This window comes from Centropristis striata, chromosome 4 (genome assembly GCF_030273125.1).
Source record: "Centropristis striata isolate RG_2023a ecotype Rhode Island chromosome 4, C.striata_1.0, whole genome shotgun sequence".
NCBI lineage: Eukaryota > Metazoa > Chordata > Actinopteri > Perciformes > Serranidae > Centropristis > Centropristis striata.
Window position 1 is genome coordinate 18,932,342 of NC_081520.1, and position 20,865 is coordinate 18,953,206.

General features: G+C 38.4%; 1 protein-coding gene across 1 annotated transcript in view; it reads right to left on the reverse strand.

The window, feature by feature from the left end:
• Positions 1–10,896, reverse strand: part of kcnj5 (potassium inwardly rectifying channel subfamily J member 5) — a 47,163-nt gene extending 36,267 nt beyond the window's left edge. The window contains exon 1 of the mRNA XM_059330624.1: positions 10,855–10,896. The gene's annotated coding sequence lies outside the window, so the exon portion shown is untranslated. The remainder of the gene's footprint in view (positions 1–10,854) is intronic.
• Between the last annotated feature and the right edge of the window lie 9,969 nt (positions 10,897–20,865).

The window sequence follows — 20,865 nt, forward strand, 5'->3', positions numbered from 1 at the left end:
CCTTACTTCTGCTAACTTCTGCAATGTGCTGAATTGGCTAATGTTGCGACCACAATTTTGAGTTAGCATTGATACGCTAATGGCTACTCTTGTAGCTGTAACAAGCAGCGCCGCTAGCATCAGTTAGCCGCTAGCATCAGTTAGCTGCTAGCATCGGTTAGCCGCTAGCATCAGTTAGCCGGTAGCATCAGCTAGCCGGTAGCATTGGTTATCCGCTAGCATCAGTTAGCCGCTAGCATCAGTTAGCCGCTAGCATTCGCTAATGACCGCATTTCACAACAAAGAAATAAGAGATAGCAGAACTATTGTCCCTTGTTGTGAACCCCAACTTAAAGATATAAGTAACAACAACTCACCAACTTGTTTTTGAGCAGACAACTGGCTTCCTTTGTTGTGCTAACTTACATTATTGCCCTAAATGTCAACAATTTATATTTCCAAGTTTTACCAACTTAAATCATTGTTTTAGGCAAAAAATACAAGTTGGCTTTTTTTGCAGTGTAGTTCTTTGCATGATAAAGGGTTAAGAGCATTGAAAGTGACTGATTGATATCTACGGTGGTATAGGCCTTCCATCTTATCTGCTGTCTCTGTTCCTTAGTGCTGGAACTTTGTATTTCCTTGCTTCCCTCGCCTCCTTCACTCGTCCCCTTGAGTGAAAGTAAAGAGTCGTGGTTAGCGGGCGTGTCCTGATTATGTCCCGGCTCAGATTGGCCCATAAAATAACATGGCTTCATCTCTATCTCTGCTCACTTATGACACTTTCAGGTCAGCCGGGTCAAATGACTAAAAACGTCCCCGGCTAGTTTTAGCTCCAGGCCCGGCAAACACACACACACACACACACACACACACACACACTTCCCATTATGCCGATAGAGAGCTGAGTGTATCCAGTTGTGTCCTTCTCATCAATGACCTTCTCTGGAGTGACACTGCTGCAGCGAGACGTTCCACTCACACTGGAGAAACAATTTCACTAATGATATGTCCAACTCTCTCTCTCTCACACACACACACACACACACACACACACACTTGTACTTCTATTTTTGTGAGGGCCCTTATTGGAATAGTGAATTTTTCATTGGTTTTAGTTTTAATTTCATTGTGAATTTTTGTTTTCAAATTCAGTTAGTTTTAATTTGTTTTTAGTGAGTTTGCTAGTTTTATTAGTTTTAGTTTTTTGTAATGGATAGATTAAAAGAAGTCACAGTAAATTTTGCCTTTATTTCCTTTGTCTGATCCATCTTCGTATGAAAAAAGTTGACAAAGACGAAAACGAAGGACACTTTCACTATAATTTTAATTAGTTTTGTAACCACACAATACAGTTTCAGTTAGTTAATTGATTAGATTTTTTAAACATAAACCTAATGTAACCTAAACCGTTAAAACAAAGTCTGAAATCTCAAAAAAGCCTTTAAAGAAGTGAGGATTGGCCGAAATGTCCTCACTTTGCAAAAATGTCCTCACTCTGTTGGTTAAAAACGTGTTCTGGTCCTCACTATGTAGGAAGTACAAGAACACACACACACACACACACACACACACACACATTCTTGTACTTCTGTCTTTGTAAGGACCCTCATTGTAACAGTGAATTCCCTTGCAAGGTTATAATAGTTTTCAATTTTTCATTAGTTTTATTTTTAATTGGGTTGTGATTTTTTGTTTTCAAATTCAGTTAGTTTTAATTAGTTTTTAGAGTGAGTTTGTCTGATCCATCTTCATTATGTATGAAAAAAGATGAAAACAAAGGACATTTTCACTATGATTTTAGTTAGTTTTAGTTAGTTTTGTAACCACACAACACAGTTTCAGTTAATTATCATTATCATGTAACCTTTTAACCTTAAAACAAAATCTGAAATCTCAAAAAAGCCTTTAAAGAAGTGAGGACCGGCCGAAATGTCCTCACTCTGTAGGTTAAAACGTGTTCTGGTCCTCACTATGTTGGAAGTACAAACACATACACACACACACACACACACACACACACTCTCTCTCTCTCTTCATCTCATTCAATCTCCTTCTTCCACTGCATTTGTCTCCCTTTTGAAAAAGAAAGTCCAGTTGTTGGAGACGAGAATAGATATTTCATTACTGCATGTGTCACATCTGTCTCCCTACTTCACTTAGATGAATGTATTTCTTCTTTCTTTTTTGAAATAGACATCCAAGAATCTGCTGAGAGGAGCGGTAGGTGTTGGGATTAAAACCCAACACCTAGCGCAGCCAAACAACACCCTCTTCATCCACAGGCCGGCCTGAAGAGAGAGAGCTGTGATGGAAAGAGACGGAGGGATGTGATGGTGTCATGGTGGCTGGCCATGCTCCCCAACACCCTGCTGCTGCTTCTTATCAGGCCGTCCTGTTAGCCTCTTCATCTGATTTACTGCCTTACATCACACATTCTGTATGTCAGTAGTTCTCAACCTTTTTGAGTCGCAACCCCCAATTTAACATGCATGTTGTCCGTGACCCACCCCCGCTCACAATCACACGCACAGTTAAGATCACCCAAAAAAGAAATGAAATGACCAAAAAAAAGGAAACAAAATGAGCAATAAAGGCAAAAATGAGCAAAAAAGACACAAAATGACCAGAAAAGACACAAAATGATCAAAAAAGACACAAAATGACCAACAAAAGACACAAAATGACCAAAAAAAAGACACAAAATGATCAAAAAAGACACAAAATGACCCAAAAAAGGAAACAAAATGACCAGAAAAGACACAAAATTACCAAAATACACAAAATGACCCAAAAAAGAAACAAAATTACAAAAAAACCCACAAAAAGACTAAAAAAAGACACAAAATGTCCAAAAAAAGACACAAAATGTCAAAAAAAGGAAACAAAATGACCAAAAAAGACACAAATTGACCACAAAATGATCAAAAAAGACACAAAATGACCAACAAAAGACACAAAATGACCAAAAAAAAGACACAAAATGATAAAAAAAAGACACAAAATGACCCAAAAAAGAAACAAAATTACCAAAAAAACACAAAATTACCAAAAAAGACACAAATTGACCACAAAATGATCAAAAAAGACATAAAATGACAAAAAAACCCACAATGACCAAAAAAAAAGACATTAAGTGACCAAAAAGACTAAAACACATGAAGACATGAACACAGTGGAGACAGAGCTGACTTCCAGAATGATTTGGAGACCCCCAGAAATCATCTCGCGACCCCAATTGAGGTCCCGACCCCAAGGTTGAGGATAGCTGCTGTATGTCACTGCTGACTTCTGATGGCGGAACATAAAAAGGAACAAATTGAAACAAGAGAGAAGTGTGTGTGATCTGTGCTCACCGTTCAATATATATATATATATTTCAACTAATCTGTTAATTGTTTATAAATCAAATCCACTTATACAAATCCTCTGTATCAAACTACCAGTCCATTAATCCCCTGCTTCACACTGCAAAAACAGGGTGTCGAAAAACAAGATAAAAACACTAAATCTGAGGGAAATGATCTTGCTGCATGGACCAAAAAAGACGTATAATGACCGAAAAAAAACACAAATTGACTAAAAAATAGACACAAAACTACCAAAAAAGAGGTATAAAGACCAAAAACGATACAAATTGACCAAAAAATAGACACAAAACTACCAAAAAAAATGTATAATGACCAAAAAAGACACAAATTGACGAAAAAATAGACACAAAACTACCAAAAAAGATGTATAATGACCAAAAAAGACACAAATTGACCAAAAAATAGACACAAAACCACCAAAAAAGACGTAACGAGGAGCCCATCAATGTTAAGAGACGGCTCATTGTTGGGCTTATTTCTCTGTTTATTACACACTGCAAAAAAGGTGTTTAAAAAACAGATAAAACAGTAAATCTGAGGGAAATGATCTTGCTGCATGGACAGATAATTTACCTTGACAAGATTTCTTAAATTAAGATTATTAAGTCTTATAGGGCTATTTTGTCCATTTTTGAATCCTTTTCATGTCTTTTTTTGGTCATTTTGTATCTTTTTTTGGTCTGCTTTGTTTTTACGTCTGGATGTGATGAAGAAGCCATGCTTTGGCGCTTTTGGAGACTCCAGAGTTTTAAGAGTTAATTTCCTATTTTATTATTACTACATTTAACAATCTTAATTTAAAAAACTTTGTCAAGGTAAATTATCTGTCCATGCAGCAAGATCATTTCCCTCAGATTTAGCGTCTTTATCTTCTTTTAGACACACCTTTTTTTGCAGCGACCTTACTGCATGCAGTGCATTAATCCCTGCTTCAGCTCCCTGTATAGAGGACAGGGAGTAGAGGAGGAGGACAGTGTGGGAGGTTTTGACGGGGCGGGGCTGCAGAGCCAGGCAGCGCATGGCGAATGCTGCAGGAGCCAAAGGTCAAACGGTGTTGATTAGGATTCCTGACATGCTTCACTGTGTCCCCGTGCCTGTCCCTTTGAGGAGCCTCCTCCTCTACAGCCATCACATACCAAGTCACAATGAAATGAGATTACCAGCTACAGAGCATGTTAAAATACAGCTGAGTAACTGTGTGTGCTCAGTGCTTCTTTTTTCTGACAGTGTGCGTATATGCATTCAAACTGCTACATGTGAAGCAAGTTTATGTTATAAAAACCAGTCAAATACTAATGATAGTACAGTGAAAGCACCACCACCTTCCCTCCAATGCTCACAGTGTATGCATGCACATAGTGAATGTCCTCTATTTGCATCGCACGTGATGCTTAATTGTCCTTGCACCACATGAATCAGTGAGCTCTGTGCTTTCAGCTGAGCTGCAGTGTGTCTGTGCATCACTAGAAGAAAATCCTCTTCATGGCCGTTTGTTATACTGGACAGTTAACACTATGGAGTCTTATCGGGCTTTTCATCCTGCCTGTATACAACACTTTAAATACATGTTTAAATGCCATGTTGGTATATTTTTTTCACCTATATGACCTGATAGTAATTTATTTTTTATTCTGACTTACTGACAACATTTAGAACCAAAAAGAAACAAAGAAAAACCAACATAAATGTGATCTTGTGATTGTGTGTGATCCTGTCATCAACTCTGGTTTTTATAGTGGGACTCCATTTTATTTGGGTCTTGTTTAGTGTCACAATTTTGGTCATTTTGTGTCTTTGTTAGTAATTTTGTGACTTTTTTGTCCATTTTGTGTCTTTTTTTTTTAGTAATTTTGTGTCTTTTTTAGTTATTTTATGTCTTTTTTTAGTTATTTTGTGTCTTTTTTTGGTCATTTTGTGTCTTTTGTTGTGTCTTTTTTAGTCATTTTGTGTCTTTTTTTGGTTATTTTGTGTTTTTGTAAGTAATTTTGTGTCTTTTTTTGGTTATTTTGTGACTTTTGTTGTGTCTTTATTTAGTTATTTTGTGTTTTTTTAAGTAATTTTGTGTCTTTTTTTAGTTATTTTGTGTCTTTTTTAGTCCTTTAGTCCAACATAAAATGTGTTTTTCTTGTTTTAAGAGTGAATTTCTTATTTTAAGTGTTCAACATGCTTATTTCTAGATTTAATAATCTTAATTTAATAAATCTTGTCAAGGTAAATTATCTGTCCATGCAGCAAGATCATTTCCCTCAGATTTACTGTTTTATCTGGTTTTTAGACCTTTTTTGCAGTGTACAATTATTCATCATTTATATTCCTATCACTTGCATTGCTAGTGATAGAAATCAGTAGATACATTTTTGTACTCATCCTGTCTAAAGGTCAACCACAGATATTGACATGGACGCTGCTGGGATCGTCTCCCCTCTGACCCCCCGATGGCAGCTAGGTCTGACCAGCTAGCGAAACTAAAAATCCCTAAACCTGCTGCTTAATTAGCTGTCATTAAGTCGGGGGGAGGTGCCAACTTTGAATGCTGTGTTTGCAAAAAATCCTCCTCATTGTGTCTTTAAAGTGGCCGAACCTGAATTCTTATCAGCTGCCCACAAGACGTCATGTCTGACATCGTTCGTCAGGATTAACAAGGAATGCTCATAAATAGTAAGAGGGACCTCCTTTATTAAAATAACTCCAGTTACAGGCTGGTTGAGACCTCCTGGCTACGCCACCAGCAGGAGACACCGTAAAACTCCCATTTCATCCACTTCACCTGCAGCTGAGAGATAAGAGCACGTGCATTTAAAGATTCCTTAAAGCCAGTTAACCTGCATGGAGACATGCTGGAATGCATTTGTCACAGTTGTCAAAATGTTATCTGGGACATATTTCACTGAATAGTTTGTCGGGTTAGCAGAAAAGTTCTCCTTCTACATAAATGGTTTTCCTTCCAAAGCAGCTAAAAGGTATAAATACATAGAGATGAGCACAGTGACAGACGCTCAGAGCACCGTGCTGACCTGAAACATTGAACTGACACTGTTTTTACTTTTTGTTGATTATTTACAGAAGACAGTAAGTTAGGTGTGTTTTTGGGACACTCTGGAGCAGGGGTCTCAAATTACCTGGGGGCCGCTGGAGGCAGGATCAAAATGACAGAAAAAATACACAAAATTACTAAAGAAAAAGACACAAAATGACCAGAAAAAGACACAAAATTGCTAAAAGAGACACAAAATTACTTAAAAAAAGACACAAAATGATTTTAAAAAAGACACAAAATGACCAAAAAAAAGACACAAAATTGCTAAAGGAGACACAAAATTATTTAAAAAAGACACAGAATTATTAAAAAAGACACACAATTATCAAACAAAGACACAAAATTACCAAAAAAAGTAATTAAAGGGACCTTCCACACATGGTAGAGTGCCATTCATATAAAACTCACATTAAACTTTCATATCAAGGTGGGGGCCACAAAATATCATCACGAGGGCCACAATTGGCCTGCAGGCTGCGAGTTTGAGACCCCTGCTATGGAGGTATGTGCGTACACTTCCACGTCCATTTCTGTTTGTTAATGTTTGTTTGAGCTGCATGTCGACTGGATGAGTAGAAATACACACATTATAAAGACCAATCAGTGATAAATCTGCTACTAAAGCCTCGTAGGTGACTCTTTAAACACAGTAGAAACGGGGGCTTGAATCTGCATCGGCTGCAGATTTATGAGGACATAAACAGTGAGTGGTTTTCCTTTGGGGAAGGAAAGATTGTGTAGGAAACGTTCTGCTGCTTATCTGTTCAAATACCAAGAGATCTGATGTATTCATATACAGCTCACACAGTGAGAGGCTTTTAATTATACACAAAGTTATTTTTTTTTTCAAAGAGGGAAGCACACAAACTGAAGCAGGATGTATTCATATATGTGTTGCATGAATTAGATATATCCATGTATTAGTAGCACTTGAAGAATACTGTATTCTGCAGTACTCTGACATGCACACACATTTTCCAGGGCACTAAATACAAAAAAAATCTTCACGCCCGGCTAAGCTCTTGACACAAATGCGCCGCCGCTGCATTGATCTGTTTCTTTGCATAATAATCCATATTTCTGCGACAAAACGATGTTGTTTTGGTGCTAGCCGCTAACTGGTAGCCACAGGAAGTCTCAACAGTGCATCTGGTTGAGAATGACCAATCAAAGTGAGCCACAAAATAAAATAAAAAAGACACAAAATTACAAAAAAAAGACACAAAATGACTGAAAAAACACTAAATTACTTAAAAAAGACACAGAATGACAAAAAAATACACAGAATTACCAAAAAAAGACATACAATGATTTAAAAAAAGACATAAAAATTACCCTAAAGAAGACACAAAATGACCAAATAAAACACAAAATGACAGAAAAAACTAGATTAATTAAAAAAGAAACAAAATGACCAAAAAACACACAGATTTTTTTTTTAAAAAAGACACAAAATTGCTAAAAGAGACACAAAATTATTTAAAAAAGACACAAAATTTGTAAAAAAAAAAAAAAAAAAGACACATTCATTAAAAAACACACAAAATTACCAAAAAATGACACAGAATTACCAAAAAAGACACAAAATTACTAAAAATGACAGAGAATTACCTTAAAAAAGACACAAAATGACAGAAAAAATCTAAATTACTTAAAGAAGAAACAAAATTACCAAAAAAGACACAAAATTGCTAAAAGAGACACAAAATTGCATGAATTAGATATATCCATGTATTAGCACTTGAAGAATACTGTATTTTCTGCAGTACTCTGACATGCACACACACATTTTCCAGGGCACTAAATACAAAAAAAATCTCCACGCCTGGCTAAGCTCTTGACACAAATGCGCCGCTGCTGCAGTATTAGAGAGTGGATCTGCTTGAAGAACGTAGCTTTCCCTCCAGAGACTCACAGTCTTCACTAAATAAACAGATCCAATTAATTATTCACAGTGTCTTCTCTTCTGAGAGGCTCTAAGATCCTGCTGGAGGCTGCCCTTTGACCTCTTCTGTGCACTTGTTAGTGTAATCAGGAGGAGGATGATAGTGGAGCAGGAGTGGGCGGGGCTAAGCTACAATGATAGCGCTGATAATAAGGTCAGAAGGCCGTCCATCTAAAACCATTAGAGCTGCAGTTCACACTTCAGTCTGTAGAGAACCAATCACAGGTCAGCTTCACTCTGTAGAGAACCAATCACAGGTCAGCCCGCTCTCAGCAGGTCACGCTACATTATAGAGATAATAGGACTTAAGCAAATAGACACGTTTCATTCTGTCAGACAGTTCCTTTGAGAATGGACCCCAGGGGGCTGAAACTCGCGGCCCATGGGCCAATTGTGGCCCTTGTGACTATATTTTGTGGCCCCCACCTTCATATGAAAGTTTATTGTGAGTTTTATGTCTTTTTTGGTAATTCTGTGTCTCTTTATTTGGTAATTTTGTGTCTTTTTTAAAATAATTTTGTGTCTTTTTAAAATAGTTTTGTGTCTTTTTTTTTTTTTTTTTTAGAAATTTTGTCTTTTTTTGGTAATTTTGTGTTTTTTTTTAAATAATTTTGTGTCTTTTTTGGGTCATTTTGTGCCTTTTGTTAAATAATTTTGTGTCTTTTAAATATTTGTGTCTTTTAAATATTTGTGTCTTTTTTTAATAATTGTGTGTCTTTTTTAATATTATTGTGTCTTTTTTTAAATAATTTTGTGTCTTTTTTAATAATATTGTGCCTTTTTCAAAATAATTTTGTGTCTTTTTTTAAATAAGACCTGGGAGATCTAGTGGATGGTGGAGAACTTTGTGGAAGGAGTAGTAATGGCCAAAAAAAGACACAAAAAGACACAAAAAGACACAAATTGACCAAAAAAGACACAAACTGACCAAAAAAAGATGCAAAATAACCAAAAAAATAGATAAATTGACCACATAAAGACACAAAATAACCAAAAAAATACACTAAATGACCAAAAAAGACACAAAATGGCCAAAGACAAAAAATGACCACAAAATGACCTAAAAAAGACACAAATTGACCACAAAAAGACACAAAATAGCCAAAAATGCCAGAGGGCTTTGGAGGAGACCTGGGAGATCTAGTGGATGGTGGAGAACTTTGTGGAAGGAGTAGCTGATGAAAATGCGTGGCGTGAAAACTTCCACATGCCCAAAGATGCTCTTATGGCTTTAAGTGATGCCTGGCTGCATACCCAATCACATTCGCACACTTTAGCCTCACCGTATGCAGCAGATTTCCTCCTGAAAACACTCGAATAAACGCGGAATAAAAAGTGACGACGAGACGCCACTTTAGGTCTTCTGTTAACACCTCCATCATGGAAACGGAGCCCCAAACTGGAGAATCTACCCTAAAAAATGTGGTTAATGATCGGAGCAGAGACGGTTTTTACACTTCCTGGTACATTGGTGTACCAGAGAGCAGATATTAAAAAATGATGATTGAGTCCACAGTAGCAGGAAGGAGCGGAGCTTTGGGGGAAACTGCGTTTATTACTGAGTCTGTGAATCTCACTGCATTGTCATCAAAGTTTTACAGCCACAACTCCAGAGATGTGCGTCCTGCAGAGTGCACTGAAGTGAGAAAACAGTGTTGTACATGAGACATTAAAGCAAGCCGCCCTAATCCTCTCAGCCCACAGAGTGTTCCAAGGGAATCAATATGAATGATTTCCTCTCAATGCTTTTGCTGTTTTAGCCTAGAATATTCATGGAAACGCCACCAACAGCAGCTCCATCATCGCTTCATCCTGCTTTTATTGGAGGTAGAGAAGATGTGTAAGAGCTGCACCACGCCGTGTTGTGTGTCTGTTGTACAATGTGCAATAACCCCCCCCCTCTCCTCTACACACTCACACTTACAGTAACGCACATAAAGATGCACATTGAGTCCAGGCTTTCTGCTGCTGCTGCGCTTGTAAAACTCAACTGCATTGCACTGAGACAACTACAGCACGCTGCACGAGTGTGCACCAGCACCAGCAGCAGTGTAGAGTGTTGACAGGCTTTTCTCCGCTTGCGTCAGAGAATTTCATTGCCTTTTTTTTTGATCACCCTGCCCCCGCCGTGAGGGCAAGAGCTATGTATCTGTATCTCCGCAGTGACATAAGAAGAAGGAGGCGAGATGTGCTGATAAAGGTGATGGAGGAGGGTAAATCAGACACTTTTCCCCCTTCATCACTTTCCTTTTTCTTGCTCTCTTGCATTGCCTCACATCATCTCCCTGACTCTCATAGTTTCCTATCTTCCTTCAAGTGATGCACACTTCTTATTTAGCTTAGCGAGCCACTCCAGATGGGCTCTAGTGGAACACATAATGCAATCCCAGCATGCGATGCCATCCACAGGCAGATTGAGAGGTCGAACCGTGCATCGGCGGCTTTAAAAACCTCCCATTTCCTCTTTTTTTTTGCCTTCCTCTCTGTCTGTGTCTGTCTCCATGGCGGTGCACGAGGCTTACCTTCAGGTCTCTGCAGGAGTTGCTGGCAGGCTCCCTTCGAGGCATCTCACAGCTGCTCTTCTCCCCAGGACTGCGCACTCCTTCCCTGGCTTTGTTCAATCAACAACAGCCCTCCTGCCTCTCTTCTCCTGCCACCCTGCTCCTTCTGCTCCTCACCGCGCTCTATCTACTCCGGAGTGAGAGGGGGGTCTGCTGTCTCTGCATGTGTGTGTGTGTGTGCGCATCAGAGGGAGGGAGAGCGAGAGCAAGAGAGCGAGAGAGAGAGAGAGAGAGAGAGAGAGAGAGAGAGAGAGAGAGAGTGTGGGTGAGAGAGAGAAGAGGATGGAGGATGTAAATATGTGTGTGTGCTCTCTCTTCTCACTTCCACACAACGATTGGACCTCTTGTCTCTCAGGATTTGTCCTTTACAAGAGTGTTTGTTTATGCCTATTTGCACAGAGCATCAGCATATGTGTGTGTGTGTGTGTGTGTGTGTGTGTGTGTGAATGCATTCACCACATGGCTCCCGTTTCTTTGCTGCAAAGGCAATGATACGTGTAGAAAAAGAAAAAGTATACAGTGTACAGGAAAAGAGATGGAAGTGTGTGTGTGTGTGTGTGTGCGCGCATGTGTGTGTGTGTTCTTGTACTTCCTACATAGTGAGGACCGGAACACGTTTTTAACCAACAGAGTGAGGACATTTTTGCAAAGTGAGGACATTTCGGCCGGTCCTCACTTCTTTAAAGACTTTTTTGAGATTTCAGACTTTGTTTCAAGGGTTAAAGGTTACAATTAGGTTTATGTTTAAAAAAATGATAATTAACTAAAACTGTATTGTGTGGTTACAAAACTAAATCATAGTGAAAATGTCCTTCGTTTTTCATCTTTTTTCATACGTAATGAAGATGGATAAGACAAAGGAAATAAAGGCAAAATTTACTGTGACCCAACCAACAAATACCCCATTACAAAAAACTAAAACTAATAAAAACTTAACTAAAACTAAAGCATTATAAAAAAAAAAAAAAAAACTAAACTAAAACTAGCAACTCACTCTAAAATCTCATTAAAACTAACTGGATTTGAAAACAAAAAATCACAACGAAATGAAAACTAAAACTAATGAAAAATCCAAAACTATTATAACCTTCCAAGGGAATTCACAGTTACAATGAGGGTCCTCACAAAGATAGAAGTACAAGAATGCATGCATGTGTGTGTGTGTGTGTGTGTGTGTGTGTGTGTGTGTGTGCGTGTGTGCGTGTGTGCGTGTGTGTGTGTGTGTGTGTGCAGACAGGGAAAGAGAACTAGTGAAAGGAGTGTAGTGGTAGTGTGGTATAATCAATTGCTCTAAAACTGCAGGTGAAGAAAAAGCCCCGCGGCTTTGAGTGAGATATAAAGTAGAAGCAGAGAAAAGAGAATTCGGGGGGAAAAAACACACAGAGCAAGACAAAGAAGAGGAAAAAAGTAGAAGAGAAGCATGAAAAGGAGGAGGTGAAGGGCTGTGAGTACAAAGGAGGAGCAGATAGAGAGAGATAACAGGGGGAAAAGGACATTTTGACCCAGAATTTCTACAAAGAAGTCCCCGATGAATGAAGTTTGGTGTCACTTTCGCTAAATTTCCCTGCATGAATTGTAACTGCAGGTCCTGAAAGGACAGTAAATGATGCCACCGGGATATTGAAAGTGATTTCACATCAAAGATGATGAGTGCACTGAAAAAAAGGTGTCTAAAAACCAGATAAAAACAGTTAATCTGAGGGAAATGATCTTGCTGCATGGACAGATAATTTACCTTGACAAGATTTCTTAAATTAAGATTATTAAATCTAGAAATAAGCATGTTGAACACTTAAAATAAGAAATTAACTCTTAACTCTGTCATTATTAACAGGCTATGTGCCACAGTCATTTAAAGTAGCTGTAACTAAACCTCTTCTCAAAAAGGTTAATATAGATCCTGGCGTTTTAGCAAACTATAGACCAATATCTAACCTCCCCTTCCTCTCTAAGATCCTGGAAAAAGCAGCCGCAAATCAGCTTTGTGATTTTCTTCAACACAATAGTCTATATGAGGACTTCCAGTCAGGATTTAGAACTCATCATAGCACAGAAACAGCATTGGTAAAAATTACAAATGACCTTCTTCTGATAATGGACTTGTCTCAGTCCTTGTCTTACTAGATCTGAGTGCTGCATTTGATACAATTGACCATCGTATCCTATTACAGAGACTGGAACATGTAATTGGCATTAGAGGAACTGGGCTGGTTTAAATCGTACTTATTAGACCGTTTCCAGTTTGTTCATGTGAACAAAGAATCCTCCGTGCGCACTGATGTTAACCACGGTGTTCCACAGGGTTCTGTGCTTGGACCAATTTTATTCACCCTTTATATACTCCCTCTAGGTAATATAATTAGAAAACATTCAATTAACTTTCATTGTTATGCTGATGACACTCAGTTATATATATCAATCAAGCCAGGTGAAACTGATCAGCTAGCCAAACTTAATGCATGCCTTAAAGACATAAAAACCTGGATGGTCCACAACTTCCTAATGTTAAACTCAGAAAAAACGGAAGTGATTGTGCTGGGACCCGAACACCTCCAAAACTCATTATCTAAAGACTTAATTAGCATCCATGGCATTACCCTGGCCTCCAATACCACCATAAGGAATCTCGGAGTTATCTTTGATCAGGATCTGTCATTTAACTCCCATATAAAACAAACTTCAAGGACTGCATTTTTTCACCTATGTAATATTACAAAAATTCGACACATCCTGTCTCAAAAGGATGCAGAAAAATTAGTTCATGCTTTTGTTACTTCAAGGTTAGATTACTGTAATTCCTTACTGTCAGGCTGCTCCAATAAATCCCTTAAAACTCTTCAGTTAGTCCAAAATGCTGCTGCTCGTGTACTAACAAGAACCAAGAAAAGAGATCATATTTCTCCTGTTCTAGCTTCGCTGCACTGGCTCCCTGTAAAATCCAGAATTGAGTTTAAAATCCTTCTTCTTACTTACAAAGCTCTAAATGGTCAGGCACCATCATATCTTAAAGACCTCATAATGCCATATTACCCTTCTAGAGCACTACGCTCCCAAAATTCTATGTTACTTGTGGTTCCTAAAGTCCTTAAAACTAGATTGGGAGCCAGAGCCTTCAGTTATCAAGCTCCTCTCTTGTGGAATCATCTCCCAGTCTCAGTTCGGGAGGCAGACACCCTCTCTTTATTCAAGAGTAAACTTAAAACTTTCCTCTTTGACAAAGCCTATAGTTAGGGCTGGCCGAGGCCTGCCTTGGACCAGCCCCTAGTTATGACGCTATAGGCCCAATGTGTCGGGGGACACGATACACCGGGGCCCTCTTTCTCTCTGTCCCCAATAATACATGACACAAGCTTTTATTTTCCCAGAGTACTCGCACTTTTCTCTGCTCTCTCTTCACAGGGTGTGGAGCTGTGATCCTGCTCGGCATCACTCCCGCTGGTCTCACTGTGGATCGGGTTTGGCCCCAGATGGGAATGTTCCTCTCCTGGTCCACTCACCATCACTACTGGCCAATGGTGGCGCTTCATCACCTGCTGCTGTGCCCCCCCCCCCCCCCCCCCCCCCCAAACTCCTGCTCCTCTCTCTCTCTCTCTCTCTCTCCCTCTCTCTCTCTATTGCCCCCCCCCACCTCTATCTACTCTATTCTACTCTGTTGACCTGCCCTGTACAACGACATTTATTGCACGTCTGTCCGTCCTGGGAGATGGATCCCTCCTCTGTCGCTCTCCCTGAGGTTTCTTCTTCTTTTTTCCTCTGCTAAAAGGGTTTTTTAAAGGAGTTTTTCCCTGGCCGATGTGAGGGTCTAAGGACAGAGGGTGTCGGACCATGTACAATCTGTGAAGCCCTTTGAGGCAAATCTGTGATTTGTGATTTTGGGCTATATAAATAAAATTGATTTGATTTGATTTAAAACAAGATTTAAGAGTTAATTATCATGTCATTTTGTGACCAAAAGAAGATGTAAAACCCCCCAAAAAAGACCAAAAAAGAGACAAACTGACCAAAAAAAGACACAAAAATATGTAAAGTGACCAAAAAAGAAACAAAATACATAAAAAGACAAAAAAAGACAAAAAAACCCCACAAAAACGTAAAAACACCAAAAAAGACACAAAAAGTTTAATTGATCTTGTTTTAAGAGTTAATTTCTTATTTTAAGTGTTCAACATGCTTATAATCTTAATTTAATAAATCTTGTCAAGGTAAATTATCTGTCCATGCAGCAAGATCATTTCCCTCAGATTTACTGTTTTATCTGGTTTTAAACACCTTTTTTTTAGCAGTGCATGGTTGAAAAGTGAAACAAATTCATAAAAAGCTTAGCAGCAGAATAGAGTGCGTGGGCTCATTTACCCCCCACCACCCTTTATTTTAAATAGTGTCACAGCCGGGGGGTGGGGGGGGGGGGGTGATCTGCGCTCAGACAGGAGCGATGGATGGATACTTGACATTGAGATGTTATTAGGCGTGGAGTAGGGATGTAGACATGACATAACAGAGGAAGAGTAATGAGGGAGAGAGATAGGGAGAGGATGATAGGTGGGGGAGGAGCGACACTAGCAGCTATCACCAGGAAGCCTCCTCATCTACTTCCTGTTTGAGTTTGGGAGGAGATTTATGACTCTGCAGCCCCCCTTTTGTTCCTGACACCCCCCCCCCCCTGACCCACTGAGTCGCAGATATAACTGAGAGATACGTCTTCTTCTTCTTCTATCCTCCGACCAGCCGGGGAGCCAATGACAGCGGATTATGGAACATCAAGGAGCGAGGCTGCTGTAATGAGGAGCTGGGGATTCAGCTGAGGGATGGAGACGACTTCTCACTCGCTCCTCCCGAGGAGGAGGAGGAGGAGGAGGTGCTAATCTCACCACTGATCACCAACAGTATTGGTGATCTTAACCCTTTGATGCACAACATGGTCTAAAGTGACCCGATATGTATGACTTTTTATGTTCTATATCTTTGCAATAAATTATTTTCATCATTCAGTATTCCAGGTTTTCCCTAATTAGTTTGTTTTTGATCATCATACATCCTAATTTTATGTTTTCCTTTATTCATTTTTTAATAAAATCCCTTTTTGTGTCACTACTCTTCTAATGCACAACATGGGTCAAAAATGACCCGTTTCCATTTTGAGCTAATTAGCTTGCTAAGCTAACTACTTAGCTAACTTCTTGGCTAAGTATTTGGCTAAGTAGCTTGCTAAGGTAACTATTTAGCTAACTTCTTGGCTAAGTAGCTTGCTAAGATAACTACTTAGCTAACTTCTAGGCTAACTATTTGCCTAAGTAGCTTGCTAAGATAACTACTTAGCTAACTTCTTGGCTAAGTATTTAGCTAAGTAGCTTCCTCAGATAGCTACTTAGCTAACTTCTTGGCTAAGTATTTAGCTAAGTAGCTTGCTAAGATAACGACTTAGCTAACTTCTTGGCTAAGTATTTAGCTAAGTAGCTTGCTAAGATAACGACTTAGCTAACTTCTTGGCTAAGTATTTAGCTAAGTAGCTTGCTAGGATAACGACTTAGCTAACTTCTTGGCTAAGTATTTAGCTTAGTAAGCTACTTAGCCAAGTATTTAGCTATGTAATAATAAAACACTTTTTTTCTTCTATGAGAGGCAAAGTGGAAATACTGAACTGTTATCAAAAACAAGATATTTAAAGAATACTTGGAATATTCAATCATAAAATAAGTTAATATCAAAAGATAGAGCACAGAAACACACAGCAGCATTACATAACAATATTATATTAAATAACATGGGAATGAATGCGGGTAATTTTGACCCATGTTGTGCATTAGAAGGGGGTTAATATGTTGTGCATCAAAGGGTTAATTGTATAAACTCAGGTCTGTGGGCGACAGCGTGGCTCGTGTATGTGCAGCAGCCTCTCGTGGTTCAGATCGGGGCCATGTGTAATTATTTCCCCTCCTGAGGTTACACCGTTATTGATCAAAGCCTCCCTCACACCTTATTGCCTCTGCTGCTCCTCCTGTGGTGACATCCACTGTACCTCTTCACATTAATCATACATTAATAACTGGCACATTCATTATTTTAGCTGCTTGGAGGAAAGTTGTGTATACTGTACACTGTTAGACCTTTAGATTAGCGTAGCGATAAGGGCTAACACTGTTTATTAATATGATCAAATTGTGGATTATGCTGCAAAAAAGCAGGATGGCTAACACAAACAGTGAAGACATATAAGCTCTGAATCTGATTTAATATTCATCAATGTGGAAAATATAAAAAATATATAGGCCTGGCATGTAGCCTAAACTGTGGCTTGAATCTATACAAGAAGACATTTTAAAGGGGAAATATTTGATATAAATAATAGATTTTCCCATTCTGATGAACAGTTCAGATGGGATAGCAGCATCAGAGGACTCACACGCTAAAACGCCTCTGAGGCTCCGTTTACATGATGACGGTCTGAACAGAAGACATAAAGTGTCGTCTCGTCTTCATTTTTTATTCTGCGTTTAGACGAGTGTTTTCAGGAGGAAATCTGCTGCATACGGTGAGGCTAAAGTCTGTAAATGTGATTGGGTATGCAGCCAGGCGGCATCACTTAAAGCCATGAGAGCCAGTTTTGCATTTTTAAGCCCCAAAAACGGCATCACCGTCCAAACTTGCGGCCTGCGGGCCAATTGCGGCCCTCGTGACGATATTTTGTGGCCCCCACCTTGATATGAAAGTTTAATGTGACTTTTATATGAATGTCTCTTTACCGTCTTGTGTGTGGAAGGTCCCTTTATTGCTCCAGCTGGAGCTTTGTTTCACTTGTTTCTATGAAGACGTTAACAAAAAGAAAGGCAGCTGCTACCGGAACGTTTATTATCTGCCGTGTTGTTGTTACCGCAAGAAGTGGAAATGTTATGGAATGTCATTTTGTGTAATTTTTAGTAATTTTGTGTCTTTCTAATAATTTTGTGTCTTTTTTAGTAATACTGTATTTTTTGGGTCATTTAGTGTCTTTTTTCAGTAATTGTGTGTCCTTTTTTTTTGCAATTTTGTGTCTTTTTTAATAACTGTATTTTTTGTGTCATTTTGTGTCTTTTTTTCGTCATTTTGTGTCTTTTTTTCGTCATTTTGATACTGCCTCCAGCGGTCCCCAGGTAATTTGAGTTTTCAGACCCCTGGTCTAAACGCAAGGCACTTCCCATAAAATATTTTGTCCTTTTTTTACCCGTAAACAGGGCCTAAATCAGCAGCCTACCGTCCAGATAGTGTGTCAGGCCCAGATGAAGAAAATGATCCTCTCACAGGTCACAAGTGAAGAAGGAGGAATTAGTGCTCTTCTGCACGGTGTGAGGAGGTAAGAAGGAGGTGTCATTTCTCTTAATCCTCTCCCTGCTCCCTTGGCTCTGCTATTCTTTCCTCCCATCCTTCTCCTCTCCATCCCTCTTCCCTTCCTCTCACCTCCTCCCAGGCTTCATTAGCTCTGATTGATCCTCTTGTCACAGCTTATGGCACAGCGATGAACTGCATTGTTACGAGCAGCCAGGAACAAAAAGGAGGGAATGGAAATCAGAGGACAAGCACCATAAACAGAGAGCTACAAGGGCATAATGGAGGAAGTTCTGGAACAAATGTGTCACACGTGTGACGACTGAATAGTTTAGCAGAAGTTAAAGCCGCTCTTAGAACACTATGCTGTGGTATTATCTAAAATATTTAACTGTTCAACCATTGTGTGTTACATGAAGCTGCAGGCCGTTACTTAATGACACGGAGAACGTGCTGAATGCACGAAGAGGCTAAAGGTATGTTTGCAATAGAAAGTGTGTAAATTATTAAAGAATGTATCTGAGCGAGCTGGCACGGCTTCAGCTTAAACTAATTCATCACTGTCAACATATTTGTCAACATATTGTCCCCATGCATCATTAGAAGACAAAATACATATATATATATATATACAGATACAGTCATGTATAACATGTGCAATAAGCTTTTTGTCTGTAGAACATGTGCAATAGGCTTTATTTTACTGTATAACATGTGCAATAAGCTTTATTTTTACTGTATAACATGTGCAATAAGCTTTATTTTTACTTTTTACTGTATAACATGTGCAATATGCTTTTTTTTTTACTGTATAACATGTGCAATAAGCTTTATTTTTACTGTATAACATGTGCAATAAGCTTTTTCTCTGTGTGACATGTGCAATAAGCTTTTTCTCTGTGTGACATGTGCAATAGGCTTTTCCTTTACGATGTGTCTCTGTTTACAGTCCCTTACTTGATTTGTGTGTGATGTCCTTTTTTTTCTTCATTTGTTTGTTTGATGGGTGCATGTTATTTATTTAATATTTATCTTTTTTGCACAGACGGGAGAGCTGTGCCTCAATTTCGTTGTGCTAACATATTTTTTTTATACTATCGTGCAATGACAATAAAGACTCTATGCTATTCTATTCTATTCTATATTCTATATATATTTATAGAATAGAATATATATATATATATATATATATATATATATATATATATATATATATATATATATATATATATATATATATATATATATAAACCTGATTGTAGCACATGCATGCAGTATAGTTGAAAGGGAAGCGTAACTTCAGGGAATGAGTGCGTCTATTAGTGTTTAAATTATGAATTATGTGAGTGTGAAGATCTACAGCGCAGCACTGTGCTTGTTATATGTGAATACATAATTTAGAAATATAGTATGCATGTTTTTTATCCTGTGCACAGAACATGGGAGTGGAGGTCTTAGAATAAAGCAGATCTGCAGCCTCGGCATTGTATAACACCAGATCCACCACTAAATGCTCAGAAACACCATCCAAACTCTTCTATGTGGCTTTATACTAATTATATATGACAGCTCTGACATAAATCAACTACAAAGCCTCGACTATTTCCATATTTGGCTCATAGCAACATCATTTTTCATTTATAACCTTGTAGTCAAGGGTATTATTAGAATATTTTGCCATTCGGATGCTATTGTGTCCGAGAATCAGACATAAATGCTGTGTTTTTGACTCTAAACCAGGGGCCTCAAACTGGCAGCCCGCGGGCCAATTGCGGCCCTCGTGATTATATTTTGTGGCCCCCACCTTGATATGAAAGTTTAATGTGAGTTTTATATGAATGAGTTACTTTTTTAGTAATTTTCTTTCTTTTTGGGGTCATTTTGTGTCTTTCTAAAATAATTTTGTGTCTTTTTTTGGCCATTTTGTGTCTTTTTTAGTATTTTTGGGTCATTTTGTGTCTTTTTAAAAATAACGTGTCTTTTTTGGTAACTGTGTCTTTTTTGGTAATTTTGTGTCTTTTTTAAATAATTTGGTGTCTTTTTAAAAATAATTTCTTGTTTTTTTGAGTAATTGTGTCTTTTTTTTTAATTTTGTGTCTTTTTTGGTCATTTTGTATCTTTTTTTTGGTCATTTTGTGTCTTTTTTAAGAAATGCAGTGTTTTTTTCCAGTCATATTGTGTATGTTTTGGTCACTTTTGTGTCTTTTTGGTCATTTTGTGTCTTTTTTAAGTCATTTAGTTTTTTTCTGTCATTCTGTGTCTTTTTTTTGTCATTTTGTGTCTTTTTTTTGTCATTTTGTGTCCTTTTTGATCATTTTGTGTCTTTTTTAGTAATTTTGTGTCTTTTTTTGGTCATTTTGATACTGCTCCAGCGGCCCCCAGGTAATTTGAGTTTGAGCCCCCTGCTATATTGTGAATTGTGTGAACAGAATGTGACTAATCCTCCTCCTTGGACACTAGGACACCAGACACAGTGCCACCATGTGGAGGAGAGAGGTACTGAATCAGGCCGATCTCTACACCTGCAGGAGGTTTAGCTGCTTTCTTTGGGACATCGTTGAATATTTACTCGTTCTGGGATGAGAAGGAGACTTTTGCACAGCAGCATATGCCACATCTGAGACATGCTGGAAACCTTTGTGGTTGTTTACAAGCGCTGATAATGAAACAGCA